The 23944-nt window shown below is 46.2% G+C and overlaps 1 protein-coding gene across 4 annotated transcripts in view; it reads right to left on the bottom strand.

Annotated features, from left to right (window-relative positions):
* Positions 1 to 23944, bottom strand: part of Asator (tau-tubulin kinase asator) — a 234409-nt gene that overhangs the window by 151453 nt on the left and 59012 nt on the right. Inside the window, exon 1 of one of the 4 annotated variants that reach the window (XM_077664610.1) lies at positions 8553 to 8681. The exons of 2 other annotated variants lie outside the window; for them this stretch is intronic. The gene's annotated coding sequence lies outside the window, so the exon portion shown is untranslated. Of the gene's footprint in view, positions 1 to 8552; positions 8682 to 23944 lie in introns of those variants that run through there. One more of the 4 variants, XM_077664609.1, reaches the window with a different exon arrangement.

The raw sequence follows: 23944 nt of genomic DNA, 5'->3' as shown, positions 1-23944 counted from the left end.
TCTTCTCCGCTATAGCCCTAGCAAGCAACACTTTATACTCTGGGCAAAGATGTTCGTTTACGAACACGGATGTTGATCCAGAAATGCCAAGGTCCGATGTGATTAAGCGAGTTTTTTTTGCCGATGCGAGCAGTTCATCACGGGCATCACTTGACCTGAACTTAACGATGATATTCGATTTGTTCCTGTCTTTTGTTGGCACTCGATGCACGAGGTCAATATCGTTCACCGTTATTTCCGCTCCCACCTTCGTGGCAAGAGCGAAGACAATGCCTGTCAGTGACTCGCTGTCAGTAGTAGGGATGCCTTTTAACTCAAGGTTATTTCTGCGACTGTACTGCTGAAGTTAAGTTAGATCTGCTCTAGTACGCTGCAGCTGTTTCGAAAGTTCACTGTTTTCATGCTTTAGATACTTCTGCTCTTCCTTAAGCTCGCTTATCTGCCGACGTGCCTCGGCCAGTTCTTTCTTAAATTCTTCAAAACTTTCATTCATAAATTCGACTGATCCCCGCAGGGTGCCAAGCTCATGGTTCAGGTTACTTCCCAAGGCTTCCAACTTGCTGTTAAGCTTCACAAGAAAACTTCCAACTTCTTTCACAGTAGTTGGAGCCTTGTCGAATAGCTTTTCTCTCTTTTCTTTCGTGTTAGACGCGGTACCGAACCCTTCATCATCACTCATTGCTTTAGGACGACCCAGGCACAAACTACAAAATGTATGTACAAGTAAAGAGTATTAGAGACCTGTACACGAAAAGTAGGATGAGCGTCGGGCCGATGCGTTCGTGCCTGAATCGTCCTCAGCAATGCTTCGTCCAAGGTCAGGAGTTCAGCTTTTATACGCCCCGCTGCATCAGTGCGCCACAGTCGGAGAGCTGGAGTATGCGCACATGCGCCGACGCAGTAACCACTGGGCCCGGTGTGACGAAGTTAGTAAAAGCCAGCAAGTTGCGTTGGCAATCGGTGGCACGTGTTGGCGAACCGGGAAGCCGCGAAAAAAGAGCGCAAAAGGAGAACGGTCGTAGACAGCGACAGACCCTCTGTGTAAACGCGGGACGGCGTCATCAGAGCAAAGAACCGATTAGGAACGACGTCTAAACCCGACGGTAGGCAGGTTGTGATGACGTCACAAGGTTCGCACCGCGTGACGGCGGTCACCCTTTCCGCTTGCACCGAATGGTGACGCATTAACTTGGAATGCGATGGCTATAACCGCTTGTAAATGCGGCCCCATAGCCTTGTGAATAATACTGAATATGTCTACTAAAGCCGCTCAAAATGATAAGAAGTCATCCCAGCGCCCTACTGCTATCAATGTTCTGCAGGCAGTGCGACAGGTGCCAGTACATACGCCGCAACGTGTCGTAGTGCATAGCGTTGCTTTCCTTCTTGGGTAGCAAGGTTGAAAAGTGAGTGTATCTCCAGCTCACGAGCTGGGTTCTGCAATCAATTTTCAACGATCAACTGTAAGTGAAGACCAAGTTTAGAGACCACAAAAAAAAGGGGCCAGATTTGCAGTGAAGTCCCTGTCTCACAAAGTGGAAAAGACGCGGGCACTTTCAAGTGAAGTGATTCAGTACAGTGGGCTTTGTATGATTGCGTGCTTAGCGGGATTCCGGGTCCCGAGTGCGCATGCGCAGAACGCTATCGGCCGAATAGCGTTTTCCTACTAACGCAATTTCCACAAGTGAGCGTTGCGGCAGTTGTGGATGTTGGGCACTTAGTGTGATAGCATGGCAGCGTACTTGCAAAGAGAGAGAGCCGCCCGCTTTAGCCGAATAAGCAGTGGCTGTGGTTCTGTTTGCCGGCAACTACTGGTGTTGTTGCATTTGGCTATGCGTCGACATCAAGTGGAAGCTGTAATTCTGCCTAAGATTTGAGATATACTCTCGATTCTGGCGTTCCTGCGCCTAACGGTGCGTCAATCCGCGCCGCAACTTACCTAACACTGCCGGCTGGAACGTAACAAAAATGCGTTTCGAAATTTATCACGGTGCTTTATATACCTAAATTATTTAGAAAGGCAATTTATATTAAAACCAAAAATCTGCTTTGAGCTTAACATGGCATGTGTTGGAAAGTGTACTTGCTCGAGCGGTTCCTAACAAGCGTTGCTTTGACTAGATGCGCCACTGTGTTTGCGTTTCTTCGTTTCTACTTTCAGAGAATTTCGATTGCAGATGAACTGATTGGCCATTTTGCTGGCGGAAACAAATGTTACTGTATTAATTGACTAAAGACACTGAAATATATATGATTTCTGCAAATTTGCTGCAGTGGCAACTATTTTAAAAGGACTCTTCGCCTCCCTGTGACGTAGATTGCTTTTTACGCTTTCGGAACGCTATACTAAAGCTCTCCGCGGGGATAAATTGCTTGGGGCTCGCTAACGCAGCTTCTCTTATGTCCTCTGTCACGCTGCCGCTACTCTCAATTTCTCTAATAATATCGCCGACCGATGTCGTAAGAAGCAATTCAAAATGTCCGGCGCAGTTCATTCCGCTATTCGATGAAATCAAGGGACCAATTAAGTGTGGCCTCTATGGTTAGACTACCGCTTCATAGCTACAAAGAAACTATTTGCGCTAAAAAAAAATGAGTTTCATAAGCCGGAGAAGGCAGAAAGTTACGAAAAATTAGAGCATTGGACTTAAGTCTGCTTAAGAGCGGAAATGCGAAAGCCTTTCTCTTTCTCTCTCTCCTTTTCATTTTTATGTTATATTCGAAGTAGGCTTAACTATGTCGACGTACAAGGTTAGTGTGAAGTGCGTTTTTGAGACGGGCATGCTATGTCGACGTTCATGGCTATCATGACGTCCGAAGGACATTCGCGGGACTCGAACCCATGGCGTTTGTATGTTATCGCTATTATCATTACTATTATAACCACTAAAATCACCACAATCATTATCATCGCAGGCACTATCTTGATCACTGTCATAATCTTCGTCGTCGCTACCACCATCACTATGAATCATCGCTATCACTATTTTCATCACTATCTCTAGCATTATCACTATCAGCAGCGATCATTATCTCTATCATCACTATCACTAGTTTTGCTATCTTTTTAGTGTCGCAATATCATTACACACACACACACACACACACACACACACACACACACACACACACACACACACACACACACACACACACACACACACACACACACACACACACACACACACACACACACACACACATATATATATATATATATATATATATATATATATATATATATATATATATATATATGTTGCTTAATCAACTTTACCTTTTATTTTAATTACCGTAAACTTATGATTGACCGTTCGTGCGGACACTTTTGCGGACAACTTCCGTCTACAACTTTCGATTAGATTTGATTTATGGGGGTTTAACTTCCCAAGGCGACTCAGGCTATGAGAGACGCCGTAGTGAAGGGCCGCGGAAATTTCTACCACCTGGGGTTCCTTCACTTGCACTGACATCGCACAGTACACGGGCCTCTGCGATCTCGACTCCATCAAAATTCGACAGCCGCGGCCACGATTGAACCGGCGTCTGTCAGGTCAGCAGCCCAGCGCCATAACCGCTGAGCCACCGCGGCGGCTGTCTACAACTTTCGTCTGCTACATCCGTCCACGCCATTTATGAGCCAAGAAAGGCTTAAGCCAGAATACAGGCGTGGCCATCACCGGCCGATTTCTCGAGCAAACTTCTGTGTAAATGGGGAGCGCCTACTCATTAGTATCCACCCACGTGCAGCCCTACGGCTACAGAGGAATGTCATACAGGTTCCACAGAAACTTCGTAGTTCAGGAAAAATTTGTCCTGGTTTTGCATTCAAACCCGGTACCACCGCCACACCGGGGCAGTCGGTCTACCAACTGAGCTAACCAGGACATCTAGCATATTTTCACGAAGTGGTGACTGCATTCCGGAGAGCTTATAGACGGCGAAAATGGCGTCTAAACAAAACTTTTTATTTGGGCTGACTTGCGCCCACAGTGGTCTGAATCACACGGCGGCGGCGTAGCAGCAAGCGCGATTGGCGGTCGTCGAACAGAATGCCCGCCGCTCACGGCCGGGCTAAATTTATAGATGATAGCGAATATTCTATTAAAGCGTGCTAAGTTAATACAACATTTTGGGATAACGTACAATTGGCTCCGCCTGGATGCGATCAATCGAAATAAATCTGGTCGCTTTTTGCATCGCAAACAGCGATAAAGCCGCCCACCGGCAGCTGTGAATAATGAACAAACAAACGCTACAAACATTCGCGGCATTACGGTTGGGCGGAGTAAGAACGGTATAAGTCCAATGTTTAGGAGGGTGTCGATACAGTTTCTTGTGTACGGATCACAGAGGATAGGCAACACCGCCATTCACATTAAACGGTAATCACTGAGCCCTTTCCAGTGCAGGTGCCACGAGTGATTCAGGTGGTGGGAATATTTTTTATGTGCAATTTCAGCAATAAATGCCTTAGGTGCTGCAGGAGAAACATCAACATACCGAGAGAAACCAATGGAATACAGCAGCACAGAACCACTGCCGTTCAGGAATTATATTACATTATTAAAGATATACTACTACATGAGTGCTCGCGGATACAGGCATTCGGTTTCGCGGTGTTTGAAAACAAACGATGTTCACCACAAGGTTAGAGCCATCGTATAAAAACAAGCGCTTACGTATAGAGACAGAGGACGAGACTAGACAAACTGAACGCGCTGAACTTACAACTGAATTTGATTCGAAAGTAAGCACTCATTTTATGGACTTCTGCACACACACGCGCAAAGGCGTGTTGTCAAACATAGCTGCACTGCAATCACCCACATGCGGTAAAACCGAAAAAAAAAACGATCAAAAAAGAAGCAACAGGAAACACCCTTCCAAGGCACGTGCGCTATTTTGCAACCCCGCTATCCACAGCGAAGCATGCTCATCTGCCTGCACGACAAGTTAATCGAGGTTTTGCTGACGCATCCCTCGCCCTTTCCGATAATGCGGAATGCTTGAGCAATCTCTCGTGTGCGCTGGTCTTCATGTACGAACAGCGCTGTAGTGTAAAGAGAAAACGGAGAACAACTGAGTTGCGAGTTCAGCGCCTTCAGTTTGTGTTCTCTAGTCCTCCGCCTGTGTTCGTAAGTGCTGGTTTTTAATATGACGTATCACCACCAACTTGCCCAATCCTCGCTTTTTACGGGGTGAGAGCGTAACACATCGTGTGAAATCAGACGGAAGATCATCGGCGAAGCACGAATACACAAACGCGGGTGAAGGCGTGCCTGGCGAGAAACAATGGACACTTTCATCACCTCTCACTGCCGCAGACAATGACGCCGGATCAAAAGTGTTTGTCATTGCAGTAATATATATTTAGCAGCTTTATACTAAAGCTCATTTCGTCAGGCCACTCCTTTAAGAATCAACGCACTTCCCAGTTTTAATGCCACCACATGAAATGTTGCGCTATTCTACGGAATTTTTCTTGGAGCATATAGAATTTCCAAACAGAGGGTAAGCGTAGGAGGGGGCAGCAGAAATTTAGGTCGGCGGATGAGAATAAGGTGTTTGCGGGGATAGGGTGGCCGCAGCTGGCACAAAACTTGGTTAATTAAAGATATATGGGAGAGACCCTGCAGTGGGCATAGTCAGGCTGACGATGATGATGATGACGGCAATATTTTTATTCACGATATAAACAGTATATCTATCAATGAGCGAGCGAATTCCCCATTTATGAAACGTCTAGAATAGTTTTGTGAAAAGCTGGAGTAAAATGTCGGCAATGTTAAGGAACCAAAGAGCCAAGAAACTTTTAATGCATTTTATTACTATTGCCCTAGTCTACGAGACCACTAAAAAGTGACAGTAGTCAACAACCAATGACAACAATGTCGGTGAGCTTGTAGTACTACATCATCAGAGAAGTGGCATGCAATTTAAAACAATCCCAGACGCTCCGTGACCAATGGTCTAGGTTAGCGGACCCACCAGTGGCGATTAGAATTTTCTGGAGGCAGATGCTTAACTACAACGCACAACAATATGCGCAACTACTCTGTGCTCCTTTGTGCCATTGAGATCGTTAACTTTTGCGATTGCATTCAATTTATGCCTGTTATACGATGTGACTATTGGTGTGAAATTTTACCTTGCGTATTTTCTTCTTTTGAAATCATGATCACCGCGTCATATTCGCCAACGAACGCAAAATAATTTATAATTGCTTTTCTTCTTGGCGCCTCTTCCACTTAGATTTCATCAAACGAACGATTCCGATGTCGTGTAGTTAACCTTTAGGTCACGTGTCGCACGAAAAAAAAACTTGAGTATAAGTGCTGATAAACCATTTGTTGTCGCTGACACCCTTGGAGCAGGCCGGTTGACGTGATGAAGTGAATTAAAACTTAGTATCATTGTTTATATTGCAGGTTTTTTTCGTGCCTCAAGTGAACAAAAGGTAAACTACACGCCACCGGAGTCCTTCTGCTGAGGAAACCGAAGCGGAAAAAGCAGCCGCAAACAATTTGTGAAAATTAATGATTTGTGTTCGTGTCTAAAATCAGTTAATACAGGGGTGCCTCAATGTTATGCATTAGACCTCTTGTTTCTTAATTTTGTGCAGGATATTCTGCACTGCGCACGTGAATGTCAAGAAGATGCATATGCTGACGATACCACACTGTTATTTACGGCCAGCACACCTAATGAAATTGAGATAACAGTGAACCGTACGTAATCACGGCTTTACAAGTGGACTATTATAAGCAGACTTCAACTGAACACAAACAAAGCTAAATGTATGCTTTTCTCTGTAAAAAATACACCCGTTTCACACGTTTTAAACGTTCGCATATCTGATAAGTAATTGCGGTAGTTAACAGTCTGCCGACTATATATAAAGTAAATGTAGTAAAGCAGTGGAAATACCTTGTAAACGTCGCTCACGCTTCACTCAGCAAGTGAAGCTTATGATATGTAATAATATTCTTTATTGTCACCTTGTTTGATCACCACCACGGCGCAAAATATTTATATGCTTCTTGCCTTACAAAAAAAAAAAAGTTATGAGAGCAATGCCTGTGAGTGGCGTCGAAGTAACTGAACTGCCTTCTCCCTCAAACAGCGGCTGCTGAATGCTGCTTTTCAGCGCTGGCACTGAAGGTTTCAGCCCCTACCACGGTGCGTCACCCGGCAACGATTACTGGTGCAGGGGAAGCTAAGAAAGAGGGCAGTGATGGGTGAGACGCACATCTGTTGGCATTACAATGCGAGCCGAGGTCACTCAAAAAAGGTGAAAACGCCCACATTGTCTCGACTGCTGAGCAGCTCTGCGGCCAAGCGCCGAGCAGTGAGTTCTCCGTGAATGGCCTGCTGTCTAAACGCTTCAATGAAGGGGCCAAGGTTAGTCTTTCGCACGCATATACTGGACGCACAATTTGCACATGCTCCACAGTTTCGGTTATGCCACAAGCGGAAGAGTCGAGGGAGTCCGCTACTGTAATTAAATATAAGCACTTTCACGCGTAAGCGACGTCTAAATGCAGTCAATGCATCAAACATGCATCAGGGCATGGACTACTGCACGTGGAACCAAAAATTCTTTTGGCGAATCTAGTCTTTTAAAGCGGATGTACCGAGCGTATGGCTAGACCCTATATCTTGCCGTCGCACACTTTACAAAAGAAAAAAAATCACAAGCGATATGTGTCTGTGAAATATGCAAGAGGGAAAGGCCAGGATAGTTTTGTTTCAAGCTAAACACCGCATATGCGTGGGAAAAACAAGGCTGCGAGACGTACTATCACACTAAGGTAGCAATGACAGCCAAAAGCTTTCTCGTGCTTTGTGCGCAGTATTCGGCAACCGAAAATTCCTTCCCTGAAAAAGCAAAAAAATTTATGAACGTGATGAATAAGCGTCCCTTCAACGACAGTCTTCGTAGTACTCGCAGTTCCTTCGGAAACAATTCGCAGTGCGTGTGATATTCCGCCTGCTGACCGCAAAACGAGTCTTTCGCTGATCTCCCAATCTCCACTTATCGCCGTCCAGGCGCCACCAAGCGCACATAAATTCTTTCCCTTTTCTGGGTGTAGCAACGGAGCTCACGCAGCCTACCAAGCTGTTCAGCATTCGGAAGCACTGCTCCGCCGTCGACACTGAAATGAGCCATGCGTAGTGCAATTGGGCGTGAGAAAGGCGGACACCGATGTTCCGACCCCAGCTGTGCTGTGCTTCCCCTTAGGGCTACGCGGAGTACACCTGCTCAGAGGGCTCACCGACGCCCCTGATCAGCGCGGCACATCGCACAAACGTCTCGATGGGGCGCGCCAGAGCGGCGCCGCGCTTCAACCGCACGGTTGTTCGTTGGGCGGGAGACAGGGACGCCCTTGCCGTCGGCTCCACCGCCAAGCGCGCATCCCTCTCGCCGAGGCTGCGGAGCACCGCGTCGCGCGCGCCCCGTTCTCAGTGCGGGCTCCCCGGGCAGGCCGAGCGAAGCCTCACCGGGCTAGCCGCTGCCTGGCAGACCCTGAGACGAGAAATCTGCTCACCCGTGCTGCTTTTCGCCGCACACGACGGGATCCCAGTGGGGCGGCCATCTTGATCGCGCCGATCCCGACGTGCACCGCGTGCACGTCACGGCCGATCCCCCTTCCTGCAACAGCCGGAGCGCAGAGAAAACGGAAAGGTTTAGGGACGCCGACGCCAAAATACCAATTCAAGCGAGCTGGTTGTGGACGTGGCGCCATCTGCCGCAGAGTGAACCAACTGAAACAATTTGGTTGTGGTTGATCATTTTCTGCGTATTTTTCATCACAATGCCCATTAATAATTCCACAGCAGCCGACAGATGCCGCAACCATCAATTCTAGCCTTACTCGGAATGTGATTTGGCTTTGTTGTTGTGACGTTTACTCAGTGTCAGCGGCCCGAGCGCGCGGCTGTGCTGCGTGCGCGCCCCTGGCGGACGTCGATGCGGCGCGGATGAGCGCATTTCGCTTTTGCTGCTGCTGCCGCCGCTGTCTGCCTCCTCCTGGCTGCTCTCCCGCGTGCGTCATTCGAGTGTGGGCGGAGGGGGCGCTTTGCCGCACGCCTCCCGAGTGCAGGGCGAAGCGACATTGCCGTCCTGCGGCGCGATGGGATTCGACGACCAGCGTGTGTTGCTTTGCACGGATAGCGGTGCGTCCTGAGAGCGCGTCGCCATTGCTTTCTTGGAGCGCACAGTGAGAGCTTCTGCGGGATACCACAAGTAACGCGGGCCAACAAATTCAGGCGGAAGGCGTGTCACGCAGCTTTGGGCTCAATCGCGCAGTGGTATCACTAGCATGCGACCAGTCGTACTAACTTGGTACGCGACTGAAAATAATTTATATTCAGCGATCGGACTGCGGGAACTTTAACTCAGAAAGTATATCTTTTAAAGAAACCAATCAAACGATTATTATGGTCATTCAAGTTTTATGCGAGAATTCCAGCTGCCGCCTCAATAAAGCGGCCCAAGTCTCAAATGTCTGCTGCTTTCCGTGGCTGGCAGCGCTCCCTGGGCATGCCAGCTCTGGGTTTCGCTTGGTGCACTATTGCGCTGCTTAGAGTTGTAGGCACTACGTCCGTTCTGCGGTAGCAAGCGTTTGCAATAAACGCATGCGTGAAGATATTGCGTACTTCTTGCGGTTTCGTTGAAGTAGGTTCACTCGTTTAATTCATGAATAAAATTTACAACGAATTGTCTGGAGTCGTATAAATTAAACTACACTTCCTGACAGCGCAATGGTAGCTAACACTTGTTAATTCCTGCAACGTTGTCGGATTGCTTTCAAGCGCTCGCTTGATGTTACGCGTGGAGGTGGTCACCGATGACGGGCAGGTGTCCTGAAACACTTCGTGGACTACCGAAAACTGCTATAGGGAAGACACGAAGGGCAGGGCGACATCGTTGCATCGCAATCACTTCCAGCAATATTGCAAATAAAGGCAACTCCCCGAGAAGCAAAACTTCGAAACGTGTAATAAACGGGAGAGAAAAAAAACTGGGCAAGAAATAATTTTCCTACTCAGCGTTTTATATTTCGCTAATGGTCATAGCTTCACTTATGTTAAGAAGCTATCATTTGGAAAATAATAAGGGTGCGTAATGGCAGCCCTAATCGCATTATTTAGTCATATTTTTGTTATACGTTTCCTAGCTGCGTGTCACTGAGACCACTTCTGTGTCTTGACTTTGTCCTAAATGTGAAAACAAACGAGCAGTGGGCACCCAAGTCAATATCTGTGACTACAACCAATCATACAATGAATACCTGCCATGCAGTCTTGTTATTTTTTAAGCTACATTATAGCAAGTCTGTTCATTACCACGTCAAGAATTTCATATTGACTTGGTCTTTGTTCAGACTGCCTTCATCTTTGCAAAACTGTACAGTTATACAGGCCCTGCTCAGGCTTAAAAAGTTTATGGTTTAGTTTGTAACTTCTAATTCTTTCTATTGGACGACAAGTTGGCTTCCTGATTTTTAAATATGCATTAATCTTTTTGGAAGGCAACAAAATCATCTCGCTTTGTTCAAAATAAGCGCCCAAACTGAAAATAACGTAAAAAGGTGCTCTTTAGCAACCAGCCATGATTTGTAACGTAACCAAAAGTAGTTGTTTTGTTGCGATAGCTACCTTACGCTAGCACGTCGTGCGGAACAACTGCCGGCGTCGCGGCGCGCCGGCGGAACGGATCACGGGGGGGGGGGGGGGGGGACGAATATAAAGAAGGAACGCCCAGCGAAACGCAGCAGCGATAGACTGACTTTGCAATTCGACTGAGCGAGTTCCACTCGGCCAGCTGTAGCTATCGCGTCACTCCAGGTTTAACCAGAGCTAAACCACTGCCTATATTTTCCAGCAGTCATTCAATTTTCATGCTGACTGACCGAGCCAGGTGGTCTGTCAAATGTAGCGTAATGCACCGGTTTGAGGGGCAGATAGCTAATCCTCCCCCCCCCCCCCCCCCCTCTAATAAAATTCATGTGAATTAGCCCAGCTAATCCAGGATATGCAAAGCGAGATTGAGGCCTCCACTGACCCACAGAGCCGGTTGTGCGCCTTTCCTTTCGTGAAAATCTACCGTCTTTGCAAAGTTGTCAACGCCAATGAGCCCTACGAACGCCGTCGGCTCACTAGTTTTGTATGGTTTTTTGAGGAAAGGAAATGGCACAGTAACCGTCTCACATATCTCGGTGGACACCCGAACCGCCCAGTACAGGAAGGGATAAAGGAGGGAGGGAAAGAGGAAAGAGAAAACTAAAAATTTAAAGTTGGATTTTGAGGAAAGGCATGGCGCTGCGCAGCGGCGGAACACCTGTGCCCGGTGCTACTAGTGGCGCATGCGCAGTAGTGACTAGGGAGCCAGAGAGAGAGAGAAAATTGGCAGTGGCTTAGCTCGGTTATGCCAGGATATACGTAGCGAAAGCTAAGACATAGCATGGTTAGCCTTGGTTAATCTTGATTGCAAGTCCAGGTTAGTCTCGTTGTCTGGCTATGTTGTCGCATTAAAGACGACAAAACTGTGGTTGCGGCGCACGCGACTTCCCCTTTTCAATCCTCCGACATGTTATCAGGCTTGCGACGCAGCTGGCGAAGCGAGCGGAGGCGAGAGAAACGACGAGGAACGCGGTCCGACGTCACACCACACGGCTGTGACGGCGAGCCGCCCGGTGTGACGTCATGCTAGATGGCGCGGCGCACGCGCAAAGCACAGTAACCGTGTCACATATCTCGGTGGACGCCCGAACCGCCCCGTACAGGAAGGGATAAAGGAGGGAAGGAAAGAGGAAAGAGAGAACTGAAAGTTTAATTTTGAGGAAAGGCGCGGCGCTGCGCAGCGGCGGGACACCTGTGGCTCGGTGCTACTAGTGGCGCATGCGCAGTTGTGACTAGGGAGCGAGAGAGAGGAATGCTCCGTGTGTCCTCACTGCTCCTCGCGCATGTGCAGCACGGCTCTCCACGAATCACGCGAAACTGCTCAACCTGAGGCCAGTAAAGCTTTCGCTTTAATAAAAGCCTACTGGCTAAATTCGGGTAAGTGCAGAACCTACACGTTATCACCACAGCAGGGCGTAGTCGTTTTCTAGGAAGAACAGTTGCAACAAAATTGCAGAGTGGTTTAAGCTGAAGGAAATCATAAATTTGATATTCAGGAGAACAGGCATCAGTAACAGCGCTATTCTAGCACCAAAACACTTCAAAGGGGGGGGGGGGGGGGGGCAATCGACATGGAGTTTTAAATGAGTATAAACATATAAAAACATCTTTTTCTATGAAAATAATAGAACAAAATAGCAAATAATACAATAATAGAACCGTTGACTTCCGATCGTCGCTCAAAACTGTCCTCAAGAGAAATGTGAAAATATTACCGCTAATATCACCACACGCCAAATAAAATTTAATTCCTTTCTACCATACGCATTTTATGTGCCATCGACAGCCATAATTCAAGAGCGATATGAGGAGTAGAGAAACGGAAGGGGAAATCCCTCGTTCGTGGCAGGCACGGTACCTAGAAGCACACTGAATACCACCGTATTGAATAACATGGTGTTTTGCAACACCCTCTCGGAAAAAGAAAAACGAGCTCAACTAGAATATTATAAGATGAGGTTACCGGAGTTTAAGGAATGCTGTGAGCATGTGGTGCTGCCTCGTCTTCATCTTGAATAAACCTTATATTATTATTATTATTATTATTATTATTATTATTATTATCCTCACCTTGATATATTCGAAAATTCTCTCCCTTCCTTTATATTGGATGTCCGCGACGTTCCACTTTGAGTACTCTTTTTCTCATACATAACTTCCCCTTTCATGCATTTTGTCTTTACTACACTTGTGTATTTCCGCCGGTATTATATTGTTTTTTTTTCTCCTTAATTGTTCATCTCGTCGACTTGTTTTCATTAATATTATTTCTTTATACTGTGTACTCACGCCTGATTGTCTGTAACGCGTTCACTAATTTCATTTCTTATTGTGTATGCTTGTATTTCTAGCTTGTATTTCAGAGGTTTCTTATTCGTTCATATTAGTATTGTCTTTATTCTTGTTTATATTTTGCTATATGCTGTACTTGGCTGTTATCGGTCGTTCTTGTGTTCATTCTCTTTGTTTATTGCTTCATTAGTTATCTATATGTCTGTTGCCTGTTCTAGCTGTTTTCATTTACCGCTGCTCTCACTGTTTTCTTGTTTTTGCTTTTTTGCTTCATGCTTGCTGTCACGCCTAGTTTATAAGTCTTTTTTTTTTCTATCGCCTTGACTGCTGCATTACCTCCCCTGAATGTCTTCCTTTGTGGTGAAATAAATTTACATTTTGTGCGTGTGAATGGTGTACCAGCACCAAGACCTTTGAGTTGTTCCTGGGCACCGAAAAATAAAGATTGGTTATTATTATTATTATTATTATTATTATTATTATTATTATTATTATTATTATTATTATTATTATTATTATTATTATTATTATTATTATTATTATTTTTATTATTATTATTATTATTATTATTATTATTATTTTTATTTTTATTATTATTATTATTATTATTATTATTATTATTATTATTATTATTATTATTATTATTAAAACCTGTTACATTATCTGCATGAAACATTGAGCAAGATCAGATCGCATGTGCTCTTTTCTTGGATTTAGCCATGGCTTTTGACTCAGTTAGTCGGGATATACTATGCAGCAAATTGTACAGCTATGGGTTCCGCGGTCACGTTTATGATTTTTTGAGTAATTATCTGTCACAACGGTCACATATAGTCTGTTTATGGGATTCAAGAAGTCAGGTAAAGTTCACTCAAACAGGAGTACAACAGGAATCAATGTTATCACCGTTACTATTTAACACTTATGTTAATGATTTTAGCTCGGTTATCCTCTACAGTAATATTTATCAGTATGCAGATGATACACTTATTATTCCCAGACATATAAATTATGAGAACTCTGCATCTCTGCTGCATATGGATATTACAGAATCCATGACATGGTTCCAAAAAAAAAACAGATAAAAGTAAATCCATCCAAGACACGACAGGTATGTTTTCATAATTCGCTTCGAAATATCAGTACAAAAATACCAGTTTATCTCCATTTTCACAAATCCTCGTCCTCTTCATGCCCTACCGTTGAGTACACTGATTCAGTAAAATATCTTGGAGCCTACTTCGATTCATACTTGGCGTGGAACAAACAAACACGTCTTTTATATGTACACGACTTCGTCAAACTGCTTGCTTAATGTACCACTACGAATAAAAAAACCTATCCTGTATTCAATAGCATACTCGCTTGTACGGTATGTCATAGCCTGTTTTTTCAACGGTTCATTGTTTTGGAAAGATAGAATTAATGTACTACTCAAGAAGAAAGTATTGCCTATAATGCCAATCTCCCTGCGCCTGGGCCTGCGTGGTTTAAGTATTTAAATCTTCCTGATTTTGACACTATTTCTCTCTCCTACATTGTTCCCAAATCCTTTTGGAACACTAACTTCCGTCATCGACGCAGCATCGGGAGAACATTACGTACTGATTCTGGTTTTGAAATACCTTCGATAAGAACAGATTACGGAAAGAGCGTGAGAAAGTGCTACATTCCTCAGACCTATAATCACCTCCCTAAAACAGTATTGCAGCAAACAACACGATCCGGTGTACAAAAAGCGTTAATTGAACTTCCAAAAATAATTGTTGCACAGTGCTTTAGTTCTGTGTTTTTATGATGTTTTGGAGCACCCGGTACAGTTACTTCCTTCATTGTGTATGTGCGCAACGGCATTGTTCGATGTGGACATTCTTTTCTTTATATTGCCTCCGTGTTTGTGTTGAACATCATTGAAAGAGTATTAAACATGCATAAATCATTTGTTTAACACAGATTAAAATGCAATTTTTGATATTTCAGTGTTTCCCCTAACAGTATATTTAAAAGCTTTTATTATATTGAAAAAGTACATACCATTGTCTCCGAACTCTGGAGCTGCCCCGCTGCTGGGAACTGCCATACAAGCCTTGTAGAGGCTTCGGCAGGCCCGGCAAAATATCATATGTATTCTATGAGGAGTAATAAAGAATTATTATTATTATTATTATTATTATTATTATTATTATTATTATTATTATTATTATTATTATTATTATTATTATTATTATTATTATTATTATTATTATTATTATTATTATTATTGCGTTTCTTAATGCATATATTCAGCGTGCCGTCGTCAGGCATATGTGGACTGACGAACTCAGAGTTGAACGCTTATCTACTCATAACCTGCATACTGCCTCCATCAATGAAGTACCCGCTACGAGAACCAAATACAGCGAAAGCCAGCGCTGCTCTTATGTCCCCTCAATAGTCAATAGACTGCCTAATGAGAAACGGCTCTTGAAGAATGAGTGTGCAGTCAAGAAAGCCTTCTTAAACTACAGTGTCTCGGGATTCTGATGTGTAAGGGAGGGCGAAAAAGATAGAAGCAGGGGAAACGCTCGAGATGTTTCTTCGCATTCTCTTTTTTTTTGTGTTCGTAGGGTGCAGCAATTTCCCTACCATATTATTTTATGTATTAGTGTGCAGTCACAATCCAACCGCTTACCCCTATTCCTATCCTCAGATGAGTTTTGCTGTGTCTCCTTGATTCACTTTGTTGCTTTATTTTCCTTTATATTTCGAATTTGATATGATGTTTCTGTATAGGTAAAAAATAGTTCAGCCTCCGGCTGCTGGGTTTTGCCCAACAAGCCACTGATGGCTTTGGCATGCCCAGAAGTACTGTTCAGTACTCCCTGACAAAAAAATAAACGGTTATTATTACTATTATTATTATTATTATCAACATTTCTTTTCTCTCGGAAACTTATACCACAATCAGGGACTGTTACAAAATGAAGACAGCACTGTAACCTGGTGGCAAATGGAAGAAACAATTGTGCCCTGAAAGTACATGTTTTAGCCGTGAGGCGGCATCACATGGTCACACAATTCCTAAAACTCCGATCACATCCTTTTAAAAATCTCTTGTGAGATACCATGTCCAATCTTCTAATATTCTGGTGCAGGACATTTTTCTTTTTGCGAGAAGAGTTTTCAAATCACAAGGTTGTTCAATACGGTATCGTGCTTAGATATTGTGCCTGCCACGGGCGATGGACTTCCCCTTCCGTTTCTCTGCTATCCAAGTCGCTGTAGAAGAATGAAGGATGGCTGTCGACAGCTCCTAATGCGCACGGCATAGGGGACACAACCTGGGCCAGAGGGCGCTGCGGACGCCAGTGAACAGCGCCCTCCCAGAGCGATTCCTCCTAATTTATCGGGCAGGACGACGAGCTTCGCCAGTCGCCACTGACTTGTGTGCGTTGCCTGGCCCGCACGTGAAAAAACGAGTTTCGCGCGCGCGTACTCGTTCTTTTTGGCTCGCGCTTCGGCGCCGTTGAGAGCGGAGCTTGCTTCGCGCGCGCTATGCTCTCTCCGCTCGTGCATGGACCATGGACGCCGTTGTGAGCGAAGAGCGCGCCCGCTCGAGGGTTTTCCGCACGCTTTGACACTGCTACGAAAATTTTGCGCGCGCTTTCGTGGTTTAGAGAGGGAGCAGCTCGTGTGCGCGGCGTCAAGCAAAGTCCAAAAGGGCGCTGCTTTCGTCACGCCCTAGTTTTGTGCCCAGAGCGCATAACCGCGTGGTGTGCGAAGTGAAAACTTAAATTTAGCCTACCTTACTACGAAGCTGCGGCACGAATGTGTTTCGCGTTTTTTTTTCTTCGTGTCTTCAAATAGTGCTAGCTCGGATCGATCTGCTTGCTTACGCCGTGCGTGCTGGTGACATGTTTCTGCTACCTTTTGTTTTCCCTTTGCGCGGTGTTTCAATGGATTTGGCACTATGCTGCTCACCCCAGTGTCACAGATCAAATCGCGCCGCGTTTAGATTTGTGCGAAATACGAAAGCGTATTTCGCAATATAGGTGCGCATTAATGAATCCCATTCTGTTGAGCTTTGAAAGTGTAGCATGGGCGTGCGGCTGATGCGACCAATATGGTAACGCATTGCCGTTGCTACCGTGTCGCGCTTGCTTAGGCGCTTCTGCCATATGGTCGTATTTACAGCATATGGCTTATTTACCATATGGATATCTAAAAATAATACCTGTTATTACGGAGCCCTTCAGAAACGGCTTTGCGCACAATCTACGTACAGAATTAGGACGTTAAACTCACAAACCGCTGGCACTACTCAGTTTTGATGCGCGTTGACGGGGCACGTAACACTATTGCGCGGCCGCCCGAGGTCAAGCTCAGTGTTGTTGGCGTTACCGAAAAAAAGTAACTAAATACGTTACTGGTTAAGTTAAAAAAAGGAGCGCGTTACCGCCCTACGTTACCTACAAAAAAGGTAGCGCGTAATAGTTACCGTTACCGAAAAAAAGTACCGTACGTTACTTTGCCGTTACTTCATGGCCATAAATTTCAAGTTTTCGTCACCTTAAGAACTTACGATAACAATTTTATAAAGCTCACATTTCCCAAATAACAACTAGCCTAAACAACGGTTTTACGCGATATACTGATTTAACGAGAATACTTTGCACAAATGTTCAGGAGCTTAGCAATGTTATAGTAGCCTAAAGATGCCTGTAGAGTTACATGTGTTCGATTCTAACTGTGTATTACATGATGAAGCCATCTTATGAATGTGGCATTAAACACAAAATGACACTCCATCATCAATTCTAACTTCACAAAGAAAACATCGCTGAACTCTTAACAAATTTAAAGTAATTCTGAAAAATGTGATGTTCCAAGATGATCGGCATGCTTCCACTCTGTAGAAAGTTGTGTGTGTGTGAGTGGTTTGGGAAGGGGAGGTAGGTGAAGGCAAGTGTGTGCATGCGTGTTCGTGCAGGTGTTTTGTGCTTTATGGCTATTCGGTCTTTTTTAGTAGGGTGCGTTGTCAAGGGCAGCTGTTTTCTGGCATGCATGCGAACCCCAACACGGGCTGTCGGGAGCACCTGTGCATTTTGTTCATTTACATCAATTTAGGTGCTCTGCGCTTTTTTTTTCTAAAAAATGGGGCGGAGTGTGTCACAAATGGAACAAAAAGTAACTAGTAACGTGGCACCTCCCGTTACCAAAAAATGTTAACGTAAGTACGTTACCCGTTACAGTTCCGAATTGGTAACGACTACGTTACTAATTTACCGAAAAAAGTAATGCGTAAGCGGTAACGCCGTTACTTGTAACGCGTTACAGACAACAATGGTCTAGCTACAGTGTAATTTGCAGAGCCACACTGCTACTCGTGTATACGTCAGAGACACAAGGTTAGTTCACATGTAGAATCGTGTCTGCCATCTTCGCCTTCGCAGTTGTATGCGCTGCCACTTTGCATGGTGTCGGCCGAGTAAGTGCACATATATTCAGTGCCCGCTAGCGCTCTCTCTTGTTGCCGCCGGTGATGGATAAGTAATACTATTGTTAATCAATACTGCAGCGCGCGATAATGCAACGGTACTTCGCCTTGAACGATTCCTGCCACCTGGGTAATTTCTGTTGACAGCACACACGTCAGTAAGCAAATGCGTCATTCCATAGAAGCCCACAAGTCAAGCAAGACGCTTCCCCACCTTTATGCAACCACGGCGCCGCGTGCCACTTCGACCACCGCGTAAAAACTGCCCAGCGATGGACATAAACGGCGCACTGTGCAGTCGTCAGGCTGTGCTCGCAAACCGCCGCGCCCGCGAGGAGACGGGCACGAGGAGCACGCGGAGGGAGAAATCGCGCGCAGCACGCGAACACGGCCAGTCAGACCGCCCCGGCGCCGTCGTGCCCTATCGACGCTTCAGAATTCCGCCGCTACGGGAGGAGCACGGCGCTGTCGTCGCGAGGCAAACTTTAGGTTGGGGTCCCTATTGCTAACGTAAGCAAGGCAGCAATAAGGACCAGTTGGTTGTATATGTTCGCGCTTGTCCTGTGCTTGCCGTTCCAGTTGTCGTTTTTTCAGTGTGTAGCGCGTTATTCACATCAAATTGCTAACGTCCTCGCCGGAATCTAAGCACGAGCCCTTCGGATGTTTCGTCAGCTTGGGACACAGCTACAACTCTATCGGCTGCAATGGGGTTGCAGCAAAGCAGCCGCGTTCAGTCATCGACGATAGAGTCCCGAGACTAGTGCAAATGTGCGTCGCCTGCGATTAGCAAATGTCCGTCGCCCGCGATTAGTTTCACGGCAAATGTTTACGTGCTCCCGGGTGAGAGGTCTTTCCAGGCTTCCGCTCCAACGAACAAGTCTCATGTCTGTCATTGAATAAAAGAGGTATTCACACACGAAACATAATGTGCAACCGAGGTATAAATGCAGTTCTGCTGTCCTACGATGCACGTCTACATTGAAAGCTTGCAGTCACATCTATAAGAGCGCTGTTCACTGACCATGGGGCGGGAAGGTTGGAGACAAGTAGCAGCCAATGCGCTACATTTCAGCGGGGTGCGGAAGAACAAAAGAGGTCCGTTAGTTTTTTTGTGTTATGCAGGAATCATATTGCACATGCACTGTGTGCAACAATCATTATCCCGTAACACACACCAGTGTTCTCGAAGTGCTTTGGCACAGAAACTACCGTCTGCAGAAACTACCCGCTACAGAAACTACCCTGAGCTTCTCGATGAGAGTGCTCCCTTTCTTTAAATCTTTCCTCAGTGTGTGTAAACTGGGCTGGTAACATGTTCATTCAGGTTGACTCCGTACAGAAGATTCGCATTGGCTGGCAGCTTGTGGCTACAATATGCCCAGACTACGAATGGCGCCGGTCATATGGGATGGTTCCATAAGCCTGAAACAAAGCTCGCCATGCAGCCATTGGTGCTAACGCAGCCGACACGAGCCACCACAAAGCCCTTCTTGTGGCGTCTCCCTCTGGTTCGTGTTCGTTGCCGCGCTGCGCGAACGTAAGCATGAAGTGCCAACTAGCCTAGCAATTGGTTTTACAAATGAGGCAGCGGCTGGGCCCCGCTCAGGTTGCCTTTTCTGCGGGTTACCGCCACACAATACCGCACGAAGAAAGTGCGCATTATGAGAGATGATTGCGCAGCTCATGAACAAGGAGACACAGAGTGCTTCTTGACCTGACTCCAAAAATATTGCGCACTGACAGAAACGCAGTGTTCGCATTTCACAGCCGCCATGGAGGACATTATTCGCGGAAGCCGTCTCCTTAAAACTGCCGCGTGTACCACCTTGGGGAGAAAGAAAACCTTTTTTTTTTGTTCATTCACTGGCTGCAGCCACATCTTCATATGTATTTGGGATCGTTGCGTGTGTACAGTATATTTGTAGACGCAGGCCGTTTAACGTGTCACGTGACTGTTGAAATCATCAGCTGGACCCCGGAGGAACCGTGTAAGACCAGCCCAAGGTGGCTTTACCTGGAAGGTTCTGGAGAGGTTTTCGCAAATGCGTATTGCTCTTAGTCGCAGTCGTAGAAATTGCACACATTGGCATAGGTGGCATCTTTCTATTCTATAGAGCCCCCATCGTTCTCTCAAATTGCCTTCCACTCTTGTGTCAGCATGTGTTTGCATTTTGCGGGGGCCAATGAGAGAGCAAGGAACAGCCGCGGTTGACAGCGAAAGTGTCCGGACGACGCCTGGATCACGGCCAACGACTTCCGTTTCACTGTCCCGCCGCCGGCCTGGAGGTCGGCGGTAGAGGCGACGGCGCGAGACCGCCAGTCGCAGCGCTGGCGGCCTCGGAACGCGAAACCACCGTCACCTGCGCCAGAGGACCGGCAGCCCCCGTCAGCCCAGCTCGCAGTCCTATTTCGCCGCAAGCACCTCCGCTTCCGACATTCGCTAGCTCAGCGCAAATTTAGAAGCGAGCCGCTTGGAGGCTTCATGATTCACGCCGCCAGCCTGAGCCGACTCACAACCGCAATTGCGGCGCAAAACTCTCCGGCGCTACGCGGAGAGACGACTGCTGTGTCCCCGAAACGTGAGCAAGACGAGCGCCGGTCGTCTTAGCGCGCTCTCTACAGATTCCGGGCAGCTGAACGTGCACGGAGCGCACATGCTGGAGGGCTCGCCGTAAGGATCGCAGCCTGGTATTTGTGGGACGACGTCGACAACAGAACCTCGCCTCAGCCAACAGAATAGCGAGACTAGACCGGGCAACCTTTCTTTCTGAAAGCTGGCCTCTGTGATACATTCGTCCGGTTAGACGCCCCAGGCTGGTGAACAGACCGTTGTCAAAGGGTCGTTGACTGTCAATCCATCGCGATTCCAGGTGAAACTCACGACGGCGGAACGCATCTGAGCGCACTATCGAAAAATGCGTCGCCACTGTGGAAGGAATTTACGTGAAAGGCTCACATGGAGAGCCATCTGGCGGAGTGAGAAAGATGTGTTTTCTGGCGCATTGGATACAAGGAACCGCTGCTCTGATGTGTATGCGGGGGCCCTGTTTAGCTTAAACCGTTCTTGAGAAGTCTACACTCGGTTCCAGCAAATGAGGTGGTGATCTGTAATGCGACTGCCCAGATGCATCCGAGCGACGTGATGGCCTTAACGAACGCCGCACACGATGGCCAATTCGCGCGGAGAGTTAGTGGTGATTAGGCGTGACATGCTCAGCCATTTTCCCAGAATGTTTCCGAGAACTGTGTTAAGTACCTTGTATGACTTCATCTTACTCCTATTACTCATCGAGAAAGAAAAGTCGTCTCTAAATAAGAGACCCACGAAGCATGCGCTGACCACGGGAAAAAAATACCTTTGCACAGCGCTTGTCGCAGAGTGCGTCCCACAGAGCGCCTACCGCGGGTTGAAGGAAATTCTATACCCACACGTCCTTGGTTACTCTAAGTGAAGCCGTGATGTGCCGGCCTCGGCGAGTAGGCGTCCATGAACCGCAATGCCGTGCGCTGTAAGCAGGTTCGAGCCTCAAGCGGAACCTCTTTGTGAAAATTTGAAGCTCTTCAGAAACTCTCACACTCACCATTTAGGAAATCTTATTGACTTCAAGCCCGTGCCTCTAGTAACGAAATGTGACACTACTCGTCATTTTGCACTTATGGGAAATAAAAGACAGAATTAACAGGACATGGAGAAAGACATTAGGATAAGGTGGTTACACTTCGTTCGAAAGCATCGTAGACAGTATATCTATGATATAGAGTGTAAAAGATCAATTAGCAGATTATGTGAAAGGATGCAAAATACCTCAGAGTGCTCTATAAAACGCAGGAACGTTCAATGGCGTTAGTACAACTTCGAAATGAATATTTATGTCGGCTGCAGGACTGGAGAAATTTATCTTACCTTCTAGTGTTTTACTAATAGGTAGCTCCTTTCTGTAACTGGTCACAATTTTTGTATTTTTGTTATTTAATATTCTTTGCTAGTCGCGCTGAATAATATAAGAGTCTAACCCCTTGTATGTGGATAAGTATTAGGGTGAAATCATCTTAGTTCCCATTCTGGGAGAAATTAAGCCGAACATTCCCCTTAAACTGCGCCAACCCGAAGGATACACATAGCGATAAACTTATCGATACATTGCGAAATTTTCCGTGCGACCGGTATCTAACTAAATGAAGTTATTACCAGAAAAGCCGACGCAAACAGAGCAGCTTCAGTTCCTGATGCCTTGTTGACTTGGTAGCCTCTCACGCCGCACGTTTAATAATTTGCCTCTCGCACTACGCTTAACAAATCATCGTCATCTTTCACTTCGCCTCCAGATTAAAGGAGCCAGTAGCGCTTTCTACGTGGCCGCACTATTGCGTAGGATGATTCCAATAAGACATCAAAATAATCGCTATGTCGCAAACTGAAGATTTAATGCAGCCGCACCCCAATGGGAAAACGTGGCCAAGATGATCAGTGCACCGCTGACGCAGGATTCAGGCCGAATCGCAGAGCAGAAGGTCATGTGACCAGTGACGTGCCAATCATTGGCGGCAGCTTGCATGGCCGAGGCGGACCGCCAGAACAGACAACGGAGTGGATGGATTGGAAAGTTCTCGAATCCGCGGTCCTCCTCGGTCCTCCTAGCGTTTCTCGAGGAGTGACACGGGCAGTTAGAGGTACCACACCCCACCACTGCTCCAAGCTAAAATGACATTGTTTTGCATGAGAGAGTTTTCGTGAAAAGCGGCTGATCACCGCCAGAATCCTAGAGTAAAATCCTTTCGTCTGGTTTTCGACTGAGAAGCATGCGCCGTCCGTGGACCATGCGGGGGCTCTCTGCCAACGGATTCGATGCCCTTCGTTTGTATTCCGCTTAAGGCACGATCGTTTTTGACTGCATCTACAAGCGTGCGTGCCGAAAATTTTCAGTTCGAATGAGGCCCCAGGACGGAAGCCAAGTTCTACGATCAATGCATTGTTTGCAAGCGGGCCTTACGGTTTCAGCGCTCCGATTGGCGTACCCGGCACTGCCTCCAGTCTTAGCCGCACGTCAGCACAGACACAGGTCATGCCGCAATAATTTTGACCTACTAGAATTACTTCAGACATCTGTTGCGCCCACGCTTTATTCCGGTCTGCTGCGATGGCCGCGGACGTCGGTGCGGCCGACCCTGCCAGCCGCGAAACAATTCGCGACAAACTTTTTAACATCGGAGGCGAGCATGAACACCTGAAGAAATACCGTGGGAAACAACACATATTTGAACCATTTCTATTGAAGAAACTGAAAAAAAAAACTCTTCACGTCGCCATCGCGGGCACTTTCTCGCTCGATTGCTACCTGTTACCACGCATATGCTGCTAGATTTTTCAAAATGTTTACTGATTAAAAACAAATATGAGAGAGATGTACAACAACATGTACTCGATATAGCTTAATTCTCACACAATTGAACATCTTCAAGTAACTAATCAGCTTTTTATTCTCTCTT

The sequence above is a fragment of the Amblyomma americanum genome, chromosome 5 (genome assembly GCF_052857255.1).
Source record: "Amblyomma americanum isolate KBUSLIRL-KWMA chromosome 5, ASM5285725v1, whole genome shotgun sequence".
Taxonomy (NCBI): Eukaryota; Metazoa; Arthropoda; class Arachnida; order Ixodida; family Ixodidae; genus Amblyomma; species Amblyomma americanum.
This window is presented reverse-complemented; position numbering and strand designations above follow the sequence as displayed.